At 38.0% G+C, this 15,338-nt stretch overlaps 1 protein-coding gene across 3 annotated transcripts in view; it reads left to right on the top strand.

Annotated features, from left to right (window-relative positions):
- The window catches only part of adgrl2a (adhesion G protein-coupled receptor L2a), a 184,759-nt gene that overhangs the window by 75,890 nt on the left and 93,531 nt on the right, over positions 1-15,338 (top strand). For 2 of the 3 annotated variants that reach the window (XM_049721376.2, XM_049721388.2), the window contains one exon: positions 6,982-7,113. The gene's annotated coding sequence lies outside the window, so the exon portion shown is untranslated. Of the gene's footprint in view, positions 1-6,015; positions 6,095-6,981; positions 7,114-15,338 lie in introns of all 3 variants that reach the window. The other variant, XM_049721365.1, reaches the window with a different exon arrangement.

Below are 15,338 nucleotides of genomic sequence, written 5' to 3'. Positions count from 1 at the left end.
CATCTACCCACTTCTCAAAGAAAAATGAACTCAACAGGAATAGTTGTACCATTTTGTTTGTATTTTTCTAAGCAAATTCCAACTCATGCACATATTCCTAATCATTCAATAAATTAAGAGGTAGTCAAATAGTTCATGTGTGAAGAAAAAAAATATTGAATGCAATTAGAGGACCACAACCATTCAATTATTTTTGCAAAGGCCACTTACCAATGTCATTCAAAGTACTGAGAAATGTTTATTTTGTGTCTATTTATTATACCCCCAAAAAAAAAGTGTTTCTCACAATGACGGGTGGTAACAAATCAATGTCACGTCTGAATTATTAATCACCTGTTATTATGCATTTTCATTTGCATACTTTATTGCATTTTAAAAATTACAGTGTGATGCTGAGCACATACACCGACTTTACAACATGCGTGGCACCTGATAAAATTGTGTTTCGTCTCTACTAGCGGAACTTGTATTTGTCCTTGTCTGTTATTTACCCTTTTGTGAAATTTGGGCACTTGTATTCTTGCACTCGTATGCGCTGCTGTGACAAGTGAATTTCCCCGCTGTGGGATGAACAAAGTTCTATCATCATCATCATCATTGATTGACTGTGTAAAAAAAAAAAAAAAAAAAAAGAAGAACAAAACAGATCTATAGTCTTTGTGAAGCAAATGCTCAAAATGGGGTACGGAAAAGTACAAATCTTATCTAATCCTACCCCTTGTTCTCTTTATTTTGACTTATTTCATGTTAATACACAAATATGATGTTCATATTGAGTATCCGAAATGAAAGAACCCCCCCCCCCCCCGAAAATATATATCATATATACTTTTTATGATAATGGGCAATTATGTTAAGGCTTAAAAAGTCAAATTCAGTCATTGCTTTTTTTAAGAGGCATGACGCATAAAAACAGCCAAATTATCCTTCTATGTGATTGATTTATCATGTTGCTAAGAGATTCAGGTGTCAAGAAAGAAATACACAGAGAACAGAAGGTGGAAAGAACGGCAGATGGAGGCGTGTGTGGAAAAGTGAAAGTCACCGGACGCAAGTGAAATGCCACGTGGCACTCAAACGGCCCACCGGAGCTACCTGAGACCCGAGTCTGAGTGAAACAAGAGTGCTTTGTTGACAATCCGTCACTGAAAGACTCCGACAAGGGCTTTCAGCAAAGCGTTGTCTACTCCTGCCATACCCGCCCTCTCCACACCCGCTTGAACCCTACACCACAACGTATGTCAGCACCGTCATTAGCGTAATTGCTGATCACGTACACAATTCTCTCAGCCAAGTCTACGAGGCATGCATCAATCCTCAACGAGCTTTTCTTGACGATGATTGATCCGAACTGGAGCTTTTCTTCCGGCTCGTCCTTTAAAGACCAACGCTTGTCTACTTTCGCCATCTTCGAGCGGGAATGTTTAAATGTTCATGACTCTCTCTTTGAGTCTTGTGTGAGAAACCCGCCAGATGTTGAGGTCTCAAGATGACAACTGACAGTTTGTGACGGATATGAGGACAATGTGTCATGGACAGGAAGCAGTAAAAAATTGCCCTCGTTATTGTGTTACAGTCATGATTTTGGAATTCAAAGCAGAGAAATTCATTTTTTATTACCTTCCTACCTTCTGTGAAATATATCTGTTTTTGACAGTCTGCCCTCCTTTTTCGTGATGGACACAAGTATCTGACCTCAGAATTAGGTACAGCTGAATAACCTACTGAGCTCCAACGCAAGAACTGTATCATAGGTTCTGTCCAACAAAGCTTATACTTGTAGTCCGGTTATAGAGGTAATAATTTAAGAAAATAGGGATGCGACAATTTAATACTGTTTAAATTATTGTAATGCATATTTTGGAGATGTGCTTGAAAATCAGTTGATCTCATTTTGACATTTTGTTAGATTCTTACCACATAGCAGTCACGTATTTACAATTTATACAAATATTAACTTTAATAATAATGAGAGGAAAATAAATTACGTTTTGAATGTCATCTCATGTAACTTAATAGTACGCACGCACACACACACACACACACACACACGCACCCAACGAAAACATATTTACACAGTTCATACATTGATGCTTGTGAGGTAGTCTGAGGTCTTGTAACATGGACCCTGTGACCTTATTGGTAACAGGTTCCAGTGTAGTTATTTTTGAATGGAAATTCAAAACATCCTTATTTTTTGGTCTATTGCACATGTTTAACTTTATGACAACTGCTACCGCTTACTCACTTTTTATTACCACACACAGCATATCCCGATTTCTGGTCACCATCACCGTGAACATGTCGAAGGCATTGCATTTCTTGCAAATGTGTTTTTTTTATGGCCATTTATAAACATTATATGAAAAAAAAAAGCTGTTCATTCAAACATTTGTGCCTGTGGTTGTGGCATGTTTCTGGAGGGTGCTGGAGGTGAGCAGTCTTTAGGTGTTGAGTTTATGCTTATTATCTACTCAGAGTCTCTGAAGCCACAACCTCCCATCTTTTGTAACCCACCTTCCTTCAGTTCACATTTATCTGCAGCAATCATGACTTTTCTTCAGTGAAAGAGGCGCCAACACTTTAGCAAGGCTCCAACACTAAAGTGAAATTTCTGCCAGGATGAGAATTGAATGTGCACTTGGAAAAGCCTTCAAGCGGATATTTAATCATATCCGAGGTCACGTCAGAGGGAATCAACAATCATTTGCACCTTCTCATCTATGCTTACTGCTTTATGCAGCTGGCACTCAAACAGATTGACACATGCCTTAACGCTCACATGCATGCATGTATGATGATAGCACGCGCTCACGCAGTAACTGACTCTGTGCATTGTAATATGCTCAGGAGCCTGTACGAGGATTAGCAACTCATTTCAGTGGCTATGCATTTAGCCCTTGGGTCCCCAAGGGGAGAGACAGCTGTGCGGTGGTGCTGTTGAGAGAGCTCCTTGTTGCATGTGTATGTTAAGGGGGTGGGGTTCCATGGCACATATTTTTATCTGACACCATGGGGCATATTCCATGAGCCAACACCAGTTTAACCATTACAGACGATCGGGCTTATCTCAGGCAGCTCCTCTTTCATTATATGATACCTCAATTTAAACAAACTACATGACTGTGAGAAATCAGAAAGAATATGTGACTTGGAAATACATAGAAGAATCCTTTAAAGGTCCGATTTGATTTTATGGAAGGTTCCAGCTAATTTGAAAAGATAAACACAAATGTTAGTTTCCTTTCTCAACAAAGTAGTCTGGGTTCACAAGGCCCAGACTTTGTTGTTATAATTGCACGTGAAGCCACAAAATTTAATTACATTTTGCCCAGACCAAATGCTCTGGTGACTTCTGCTTATTGGATCCAGGTGGGTCTTATTATGGAAATGCACAAACGCTTGAGAGTGACGAGGGGTCATGTGAAGATGTACCTTTACCTAAAGCCAAATAAATACGTAAGCACTCTTTCTGTCAGTTGAACTGACGAGGTTTCTTGACACATGGCTTCTGGACTGACTAGTTCTGTTGACCTGGACTTCAGCCTCAACTCAACCTGCACTTGTACACACATTTACTTAATATATGCCAACAAAATTGAACAGACCATTTTATTGTTCTGTGGTTGTCGTGTTTTTAGCATTGACTATTTTTTTTTTTTTTTGTACTTGCTGGACTTTGTTGTTACAGGTTAAAATGTGATCTCAAGCCTGCGCTCTGCTCCAAAGCAAACACTGCCATGCCTGGGACGTAAAGGAAAAAGGAATTCAAGACAAAATGCAAATTCCGTAGCTTTAGGAAAACCTCGGGCAAAGTAGCACATTAGGACAGCAGACAAACTAGAATTTCTCAGCAACTAGGAGTCAAATAACAAATGCAATGTTACTTATTTACTCATGTAGACAGAAGAAAATTTTTGATGCGTACTATCCATTCTATTTTGGTGCATCTGATGACCTGGGGTGTCATTTACATGAGAACTAGGAGTGGTTGTGAGCATGGGCTCCAAGGCACAGTTGGCTATCATCCTAATCCAATCTATTCCTATGGCGCTGGCAATGCCGTATCAAGGCTGCAGCAGCAGGGGACTGCTTTGTGAGGGAGTGGATGGGTGTTATAACTTTAAAAAACTCTAACCATTCGGAGGCTTCGCTTTCTATGATGCCAAGTGGTATAGGATTGAGTGGCATTGTGGTGCCAAATCATTTAATCGCTTGTCATATTCAATCTGGAGGTGACAAAACACAATGGACTAGTAAATTGTTCAAGTCACACATTTAGTTGAGACATCATTTGCAGATAAGTGTTCTGTTGATCTTTTATTATTGTCAACTTATTGTCAGTCCAGCCATTTTCCATGAAGCAGTCAGGATAGATGCGTGAGTTAATTTCCAGTTGTTCATTATCACTGGCCAAATGACATAATGAATTAACCAAAAAATAAATTGCTTAACTTAAAGACCCTGCAAAGTGATTTCAGTGATTTCTTCCGAAAAAAAAAGGTTTGCTTGGCTAATAGCAAGCAAGCCCATGGACCAGTGCTCACGTCGTCCAATAAGCCATCACCTCACTCGGTTTTGTAACGTGCATGTGTCCACATAAAAAAAGACCCTTTCGGGAGAGTTGGCTTTTTATTAAACAGTAACACACAATATTCAGCCTGTGGCTCACATGGTATTTTTTTTATTTGTACTGAACAAAAAGTGGGATGAAGCCTTTTCGATTTTTTCCTGTCTCTAATTCCACTATAATTTGGGCAAAAAACATCAATATTTACTCAGCCCTCAGAAAGCAAGTTATTATATAACTTCTCAGACATCTAAAGATCGTTGTTTCTCACCAATCCTACTCAGGCTTTCGAACAGTCCTTGCTTCATTGTTCTTTGCGCAACAGCTGCGACTTAATAAATCCATTCCAAAGTGCTCAGCTTTTGCCTGAGTCTGAGCTGCTTCCACTGCAGCTCCCTCATTGACCACATGACCATTGTGGTCGAGGTATTCACTGGATCTTAATAGTAAGACACACAAGAATGCAGCGGTGACTGAGCTTTTGCCACATGGTGGCCTTGCTGGGAAAGCTCGTGAACTCAATTCCAACAGCTTATGTTTACCATGACAAACCAGTGACCTATGGGTTCATGCTCCTAATTTGGGGAGAACCACCCACATGCATAAATATTAACTTTCTCAAAGCATTTCAATCAAATGTTGTCTTTCTCCTTCATATTGTTATAACATGGCTACCCATTTTCAAATTTCACCAAAAAATTGGAAACACCTATTTCGACAAATTTGTTCGATATTGGGAAATAGCATTTCAAAGACATGGGCTGAAATGGCACACTGTGCTCATGCAAGGAGTGCAAAACCTGGTGATGCCATATAATCTATGCGATCATCCCTCCTGTTATGAATGAAGGACTTGCATATTAGAAACAGAGAACTTGCGTATTAGAAACACAAATGGAATGACTAATTGAGCTAGTAAGTCAAGAGTATTAAAGTAATTCATGTTTTTTTTGTGTGAGTTTTGTTTTTCCACCCGATGGCAGCAAGCTCTTTTCACCGCACGACTGTTTTCTGGTTCTGCTGGGTCACTACCCATTTTGTCCCCAATCCATGACAGTATGCAGCAACTTTACACAGTTTTTCCTTGTCAGTTTTAAGTAATTACTGGCTTTTTTTCTGTCAGCAGTCTTTCTTGTCTTTTCATCATTTCAGTCGTAGCCGACCCTTGGATACTCTTTAAGCCAGTTCCTTCCAAGCTTCCCTGTTGTTTACGGCTTCTTTCAGTTGCTCGATGCTCATTCCTATGTCTTTATTGATGGTGTCTAACCATCTGGATTTCGGTCTCGGTTTTCGGTCTCATATCAGTACTGGAATCCAATCGTTCTTTGTTCAACCTGCTCCTCTGTGATCTTCATGGCTGCTGCAGCTTGGCTGGAGAATTAGGATTCTGTCACTGCAACTGATATGACTAGTAGTTGTTTTACTAATTTCTATTTCTTTTGCAGACATGACTGGGAGGATAGTGGTGACAATAGACAGCGATGACACTCCAAGTACATCCTGAGAGCGTCCTTGTAGAACCATGTAAATATAAGTCATTGATGGAAAAAGATTTCATTGTTTATGATTGAATAAATTATCCAAGCATGCGCAGATGAGTTGTCATGTGACAGTATTTCAAGGTAGCATTCTAAACAAAAAAAAAAAACTAAATTCAATACTGTCAGCTAAGTGGTAGACATACAACTATATATCATATTGTTACATTTGTACCTGAGGAAACAACCGTCTGTCACTATGTGACACATATGCATACAAATTGGTGTGCTTGTGTATTAGGACCCATACAAACAAGGCTGTATTAAATGCCAGGAGAAAATATGATGTTGATCTACCTGGAGTCACACCCCCTTAACCTCAGGAAGAACACAGCATGGCGCTGTCACTTGAGTCAGATGTCATTATCGCCGCAGGTCTGAGTTCTTAGTGAAGGCTGACAACTTTATGATTTGATTCACTCGGGCTGAGAAGTAATTAAAAAGGAAGGATGGCAGTAAGACCTCATAATGAAAAGGTATTATTCATGCATTCTACTCCATGATGTTATGCAAATGCACAAAATCTGTGAGCAGTGAGGACACGCTAGGGCATGAGGTAAATCATACAATTGCAACAGTCGTTCATCTTTCATTAATCTCATCACGAATTTGTGACTAGTTTTGTAGCTATACAGATTAGGATGTTAACCGCAGCATATTAACGATAGAAAATAGAAAGAAAACTAAAGAAGGGAACATTTCAGATTCTGCTTTTTTAGAGGAGAGCAATGTACCACGTCAACGCTGGTGGTTGTATGTATGGCTGTCAATGGAACTGGTTCCCTTGTGTTTATTGATGATGATGATGATGATGGCAAAAGCAGCCGGACTAATTCTGAAGTGTTTTACGCAATATTTTCTGCTTATTTTCAGCCAGTTGCTTCAGAACTGTTTGCACGACGCTTCACAATATAGATTGACAATGACCCGAAGCATACTGCAAAAACAGATGCAAAGAGATGGGTACCATCCAATGGCTGTGTCAATCACCTGACCTGAACCCAAGTGAGTATGCATTTCACTTCTTGAAGACTAAACTGAAGGGAAATGTAAGCAATAACAAGCAGGAGCTACAGACAGTTGCAAACAAGGCCTGGTATTGCCTAGTTTTCAAAAATGAAAATTTGACTTATCAACATTTGTCACATTATTTTTGGACACTTAAAAAATGGAAGGCATGAATACAAATTGCTCCTTCACTGTTCACAAAAATTCAGTTTTTGTGTGTCTTGTAATTTAAAAATCATTACAAAGACCATTCTTACTTATGGGAGTAAAGAGATCAAAATATGAAACACCCGGGACAACCCTTCTCATGAAAAAGTCCCTTGAATTTTCATGTCCAAAAATCAAATATCCAACTTACTGACAACCACCCCCACCCGAGATAATGACGTTTAAAGTCATTTCCCCACAACACTGACAGATGCAAAGTGAATGGCATAATATTAAAACACTTTCTCATCAAGAGATAAAAATGTATATTTCCTATGCCTGAAGGCAGTCAATTATATGACAAGTACATCTAATGAACAATGCAAGACTAGTCAGAATTTAATCAAAAGGCAGTGGCAGGGTCCCGGTGCAGATGGAAAATGATTAACACAGTTAATCAAACATCCCAGCGTTAGGTTATACATGGCCAGCCTTTGCCATCATCTGAAATATGGATCAGATCCCTTGCACATTTCCTTTTTCCATTTTCTTTTGCCTTTGGAAAATTTATAGCATTTATCACGTTGACCCTATTTATTCTGCTGCTTTCATTCAGGTATTTGTTAACCCCAACAGCTCAGACAAATGTCCTTTATTTGAAAACAAATGCAGACACATTTAAATGAGATCATGTCTCTGCGATTACTAAACATTCTATTGCCATCCATCCATCCATCCATCCATCCATCCATCCATCCATCCATCCATCCATCCATCCATCCATCCATCCATCCATCCATCCATCCATCCATCCATCCAGTATGTAGACATTGACAAGAAGGACAAGCAGGGACGCATGAATATTTTTGCATGTATATCCTTTTTTTTTTCTCAAAGTCAGGAACAGCAACTTTGTTCCGTTCGCAATTTACCACGCAACAGTAATTAGCCATGATTACAAAGTATCTCTTGAGAAATTGGGACAGAACAATTTACTGCATTGTCCCCAGAAATGAAGAGATGCCCTTCCTTTACATGACGATTTCCACTCTTGAATTCTCTCAAGAAGACGCTACTAATCAAGCCAACTATTTGATTGCTTTTGGAATAATTAAGTTCAATAATTAGAGTGACTCATTCCAGACTTTTAACTGTGTAAATGAAAATGTTTGATACCGTCCATTCTAGCAGAGATTACAAGCATGTATATTTTTGTTTTGCAAAAGTTTGAACAAAACTTTGTTGACTTGTTAATAAGCTCAAGCATCTATAGCTTGTATCATTCCTTTTTAAACCCTGGGGATCACCTTCTGTGTTTGGAACAGTAATGTTTTATGGAAATAAGCTATATGTACTTAAAACTTATAATTGTGTTCCTTTATACTTTGACAAAGCAGTTACTTTTAATTTGGTCGAATTAATCGGAATCCAAAATTGAAGGGAGTAATGTCTGTCCACAATGATGAATGCTTCAGTAAGATTTTGCCTCAATTAAATTTCAGGCAATTATTCTAGAAGATTATTGACCTCTAAAGGGACTACTGAGGTCACATATTGTCCACTGTCTTGGCAGTGCAGTATTCATCTTCATTAGGGAGAACAATTGAAGTTGTTTCCTGCTCAAACGAGAGGGTATTAACACAGACAGATTAGCCTCTGCACAGTTAGCTAAGAAAGTTGATTTCTATTATGGTCACCACAGGTAAAATAAGATTTTCTTGCACATGTATTTTTTTTCAGCAAATTGAACTTACAGCGCTTAACCAGTAACACTGCTTAAACTGCATGCTTCAAGTAAGACTATTTATATCTACGATAATTGTCATTCAGCAGCAGAGTTATTTCGATAATGCTTCAGATAATCTTTTAAACTGTTCAGCATTCACTCATGTAAAAAATATTTAATATGTTAGATTTTTGCATAAATTCTCACTGGGTCTGAGGAACATAGTCCTGGACAATGTGCAATAATCATAAAAAAAAAAAATAAATAATGAAATGAAGACACCACCCAGGGTTGATGAGGAGTAAGTATACCAGTGAATTTGTTGTCAGAGACAGAATGCCATCTTTGTTTCTGGAAGCCTCAACCAGAGAGTAAAGTTTAACACTTAAGTATAACACCCGAGACTTGCAGCTTACACCCCCTTGTGTTAAAAGCATTTGTCACTATCACAAACGCTGGCATTGACATCGGCACTAATGGTTTAAATGAATAAAGTGGCAACTGCTTTGTGAACACACATGAAAGAATGTTCCACTTCTGCCTGGTTTTATCTGAAAGGCACACTGATACCATGTATACGAGGTGCATGATTGAGGGTTAGGGTTAGGCCTGCCAGCTATGTCCGGAAAATACATAGTATGATCCCTTTCACTTATTTCTAAGGGACCTATTTATTTAATTTGCCTTGAAGCAATTGCACAAAAATGGGCTGCACTACTTTTCTGCAACCTACAGAAGTGCTGTTGATTCAACTATCGTAATTTCTGGACTATAAGCCGCACCGAATACAAGACACACCAACTAAAATTCGGGAAAAATCCTGTTTTGCTCCTATATAAACCACACTGGACTATAAGCCGCAGGTGTTTTAATGTTTAATTTCCATATATAGGGGAATATGCACAAATCATATAATACCATATGTGTCATGAAAAATCCATAGATAAGCCACACTGGACTATAAACCGCTGGGTTCAAAGCTTGTGCAAAAAGTAACACTTTGTAGTGCGGAAAATATGGTAGTTTGCAAAGTACAACATAAAAGTTCAGCAATATTAACATAGACTTCTCTTATAGTTGTCATTTCGGCTTGGTTGTAATTTCTAGTCATGCCAAGTCTTTTTGTATTTATTTTTAGTAAATGTGATTGCTCCATTATTTTTGTTGGCATGACGTTGTAGTCTTACACATTCTTCTTGTCGTGTGGTAATAATTGTGGATATTGATCCTCAAGTCTGGAGAAAATTGAAGAGTAACTGTCCAGTGGAAAAAATGCTGGTTTATTTTTTCAGATTTCTTTCAAAAGTCTTGCAAGAGGGGATGAAAACTTACAGATGTTCTAATTTGCTGGCCAATGTTTTATAATTCCTGATTATAATACATCAGCTTGTTGAATTCTAATTATGATAGCTCCATTTTTGACAGAGTGCCTGTCTCCCCCCCCCCCCCCCCTCCTTTACTTGTTACACTTGTGAGTGAATGGGTGTCTCACTCAATCATTTCAAAGCACACAGAGCGCGGGGCTGCGTTTACAGTGCAAATGCCACATCTTTTGAAAAATATGTCCATTTTTCCACAAGACAGACTTATAGCATGGCAAAATGAAGCAAATTGGAACTGTTGGCCTCTGCTGAACCATATTACTGGGGACCATATATCATTTTTTATAGGTCACAAGTGAAGCACATCTGTTTCCACTTGCCTAAGTTTCCATACAAAACATTTGAATAGAGATTCTTCATGTATATTCTTTGCTCCCTTGCTCTTGTTTAAACCAACATGCGCCTCATACATCAGCCCACCCGTCAAAAGAGCCAAAGGCTGTTCCACTACAACTTTCTCAGCTCGTTTGATTAAAGAATGTAGTCGTAAGAAGCCTTACGATGTTTACACCACAACACGATGATTTGTTTATGCAGTGCGGTATTTTAACAGTCAACTTTCCTGACAGTTGTGCAAGCCAGAGCCCAACATGGCCAAAGTGAACCTGGCTTTTTCGCTCAAATTTGATCTCAAAGCCCCTCATGTGTTTGACTTCTTTTTAATTACTTCCTGTCTGCTGGGTCAATTATAAGCCCTGGGTTCTTTTAAGGGGGAGCGTAGCATTTTGAACAGACGGAGTGATTAAATAACTGAAATGTGAGCACAATCATGAGATCATTCATTGGGGCTTGATTTGATCATATGTTATACCGTATACCTATTCTAAATGTACTTTTTAATGTTTATACAGAAGTTGATTACTCGTGCCGCCAATCTTGAGTCCATTTTAATTAAACCAGCAAAAAAAGACAAAGAAGTCTTTATTGATTGAAATAGTTTGAAGGCATAGGACACTTTGAAGTCTTGCTCTGTTTTTCCATTATTGATTTCAGTCATATGGCGTGCCACCCCGTTGTCACTTAATTAAATGATCGTATTCAACAAAAAAGTGTTTAAAAGCTCAAACTGTCCTCACACATTTAAGACAGGTTTCCATTAACACATTAACACACCCTAGAAGAAATCAGTTTGTGTCACTCTGTGTAATATGGAAATGCTTGGGCAATTATTTTCAGCAGACAGTTGAATGCCACAAGGTTGTAAGATTTAGAATTTGATTAAAAAAAAAAAAACAGACCTCTAAAGTTATGCAAAACCTCAGCGCTCGGTCTGACACTGTGTATAACACTTTGCAAATCTTTTTCAACTTTTTGTGACACTTATTCAGAAAGGAGCAGCAACAACAAGATGTGTTAAGAGAAGAAGAGAAACAAAGAATATTAACAGGAAGGTATATGAGGTCAACAGACTCACCTGGGATGAGTCATACATAATACTATTATCCGAATGTTTGGCAATTGTGGAACAGTGGTTCATTTCTTGTTACATTTGTGCTAGTAATTGTTTAATAATTTGGAGGCCCTGTTTAATTTAAAATGGAGGTTGGTTAGAATATTTTGATTTGATGATCTTGATCTTTGATAAAGATTTTTGCCTCGTGAATAGTTACTGTGGACTGTAATCATGAACCAAGCACACAAGCCAACTTACACTTATTAATAGCGACTTAATGTGACTGCCGACCAGTCGCCTGATTAAGTCACTGGGCAGTTTAAGTTCTTAAATATTGGGGGAGGGGGTGACTCTTGCTGAATGCTCAAGTGGCACAGGGCAGCTTCTTAAGCCATGGCCCAAAAAACCCGAGCAACATGAAAAACAGTATAACGGTATATTACGACTTTGCACATTTTCAGCAATTATCTTTAAACCTGTGACTTTTGTTTAGAATCAAATCCATGATTGCACTTTACAGTAAATTTGACAAGGTTAATGATGATGACAGTTTGACTTTGATTTTTTTTCTCTTTTCATTAATTCCTGGCAACAATTGATGATTAACATGAGCAAATTGCTGGGTAAGTACTAGATTGCGACATAAGAAGATTTAAATATTCTGTCAACTGTTAAATTCTGAAGCCCATATTAAATTTAATAGTTCATAGTTGTTCTCATGGGTTGATTCCAAAATGCCATCTAAATCACACAAAATAAATAATAAGTGAACCTGTACAGAGCCTATTGCTAACCCAAAAGAAGTCCAGTTCAACTCGTGCAAAAACAGGGCAGCTCTATGTGGAGGTGAAGAAGTAAGGTTAAGTCTCCAAGTAGCGTGGTTGCCCATGGCTACATAAATATTAACCAACTCTGTGGTGAGACTAGACTTCTTTGATTGAAATTCTACTGCAAGATCTTGATATATCCAAGGAGATCACTGAAGGCACCCTGGCAAAATTGATGCGTGAATACCAGGAGAGTCCATGTTGAGCTAATGTGAGGAACTTTCCTTCGGGAAATCCGGCTGCTCTTTTTCATGCAAAGGGCAAAAAAAAAAAAAAAAAAAGCATTGTATAACAAAGTGTACATTAACATTTTGTTCTCTTTACCGTAACACCGCCAGACCCCTCAATAGCTGTGCCTGCAGCACGGAAAAGTGTTTTAGAAATATAATTTAAAAATTGATGCCAATAATAATAATGCATTCAAGGAATTTATTTCTACAAACATTCATAGAGTGCAATAAACATTTTTATCATAGAATTATCCCATGATATGCTCTATGATGGACAACCTTTCATCAAATTGCAAAGCATTGGTAGCATTCAACAGTGAAAATGTGAAGTAAAAATAATATAATTAGACTTGAACTTTCTTTCACGTGGGTCTACTCCCTTAAAGTGAGGAGTTCATTTATACTATACTGTTACCAAAGGATCTACTGTTACTTTGATTCCAACCTTCAAAATCCTTTTAAAGCATGCATAATTTGTTTACTAACAATATGCGAGCACACAATGACCTTTTCAGTATTATATTAAAGTTTTTGCATTTTGCTAGCTACCTTTATTTCATTCCAAGTCATGCCAAAGGCTGAAAATGTTGCAATTGTGCGCAACGATGATGCTTATCTGCATTGAAAAAGTAAAGAGGCTGTTTTAACTGACTGTTTTTATTCATGCGTGCTGCCGAGTACATTTTATATCCTGCACACTTCGATGTTTCAATGCAAATCAGTTAGCTCTACTTCTGTAGGAACACGAGTACATGGGTCAAGGTAGTGCATAAAATGAATAATATAAAAGGAGAAAAAAAAAGAATGAAATCACTGGACCAACAAGTTGTGATGCTTGTAAGAACCTTTGTTAGTTGTTCTCTGAAACTTTAAATCTGACCAAAACCTTTGGCCACAGAGGTTTAATTTACCAGGGTCAGCCGCAGTTGCAGTCCTGTGACTGGTCATGTGTGCCTGAGATGTCAATCATGTGCAAATATTTTGGGAAGGAACCAATAAGCATTGTTCATGGAACAATTCAAGGTTAAGAGCCAGGCTTTGAGCCACATGAGAAATTGGGAGGTATGTTTGCTCACCAGGGATGACTGAGGCCGGTCTAAAACATTTGCCATTATCTCCACGTGATAAGACAATAGGGGGGAAAAAATCAACAGGAGCCTTGTCTTAGCCTTACTAGTCAGTAAACAAACACAAATCGTCTTTTGATTTTTATAGTTCAGGCAAGTCATGGAATGTCGTACATACCCAGCGAATGCCGTTTAAGTTGGGTAAAAAAATATATATAATTGCCAATTTTCTTGTCCTTTTCGCCTTGTGAGGTAACAGCTCTTGAGCCCAAGTTGCCAATAAAACAGAGGAGACTGGCATATGCCAAAATCTGCCTTGCCCAAAACTTAAATATAGCAAATCTAAAATGATAGTTTGTTGGCTGTTCTATCAGAGTGACACTCACACTTTTGGCTTTTGTGGCATAAAAAAACAAATAAAAAGCTTAATGCGCACAATATAGGCATCTCAAGACCCTTTACATTGATTGCGTCATGTAATATATTCAAATCAAGGTGCTAAATGACTGCATGTCCAGTAACTTTATTACTCAGAGAGCGATGGAATCACAGAGAATATTTTATTACTCAATGTATTCCAAAAAATCAGTTTCTGTTTATATGCTTGGGTGATAATTTCATATAAAGATAAAAAAAAAAAAGTCCAAAGTTCATTCTGAGTATATTAATGCCCACTATGGGGTGTAATCTTATTCCGGAAAATAGCATACTGTTAACAAGTATGTAGAGGTGCTGCTGTATCAAAATTTGTTGTTACATCAGAATTCACAATGGTTATAATAATTTAGTTTGCCCAATCTCCTCCTCTTTTACTGTGGCCCAACATTTAAATAACTTTTATCAAATGTGATGGTTTAGTAAAACAATCCCCAAAGGTATTCTCTCTCATAAATGTGAGGATGAAATTACATTAAAATGTACAAAACACCTAAATTTATCATGCCTGACTGTGAGCTCAGCACCCTTGAACTTCTGATCTTGTAAAACTGCTCCTGGCGCACAAAACTAAGTGCAGAATATGGAATTTTATGACCTTGTAACTCTTGTTCGTTTTGCAGATTTATTTTTCTTGCGAATGTCAAACCTTACTACCTTTCAATTTGACATGAAATTGATGCTAATTTCTACATGATAAAACGTTATCCACAATATACGCTTCGTGTAATTTGCAGTTAGCAAGCATCAATTTGCGTTACTGAGCTTCCTTTTTGCAAGATACGTAGAGATGACTGTAACTCAAACACTTGCGACTCATATAACACATAAAAGCACAAGTGCAGCACACGTTAAAAATGAGAAGAATATTACTGGGTGAATTCTCTAATAATAATCTGTCTTCACCTCATGATGGTTACGTTGAGTTATCTTTTCAAAGGAATGCCTTCTGTTGGCAATTTGGACTGCACACTTGTATGAATACAAAATTGCTGTTTAACAAAGCCATAAAGAC

Source organism: Syngnathus scovelli, chromosome 10 (genome assembly GCF_024217435.2).
Source record: "Syngnathus scovelli strain Florida chromosome 10, RoL_Ssco_1.2, whole genome shotgun sequence".
Taxonomy (NCBI): domain Eukaryota; kingdom Metazoa; phylum Chordata; class Actinopteri; order Syngnathiformes; family Syngnathidae; genus Syngnathus; species Syngnathus scovelli.
Note: the sequence above shows the minus strand (reverse complement) of the source record. Positions and strands in the feature narration are given on the sequence as shown.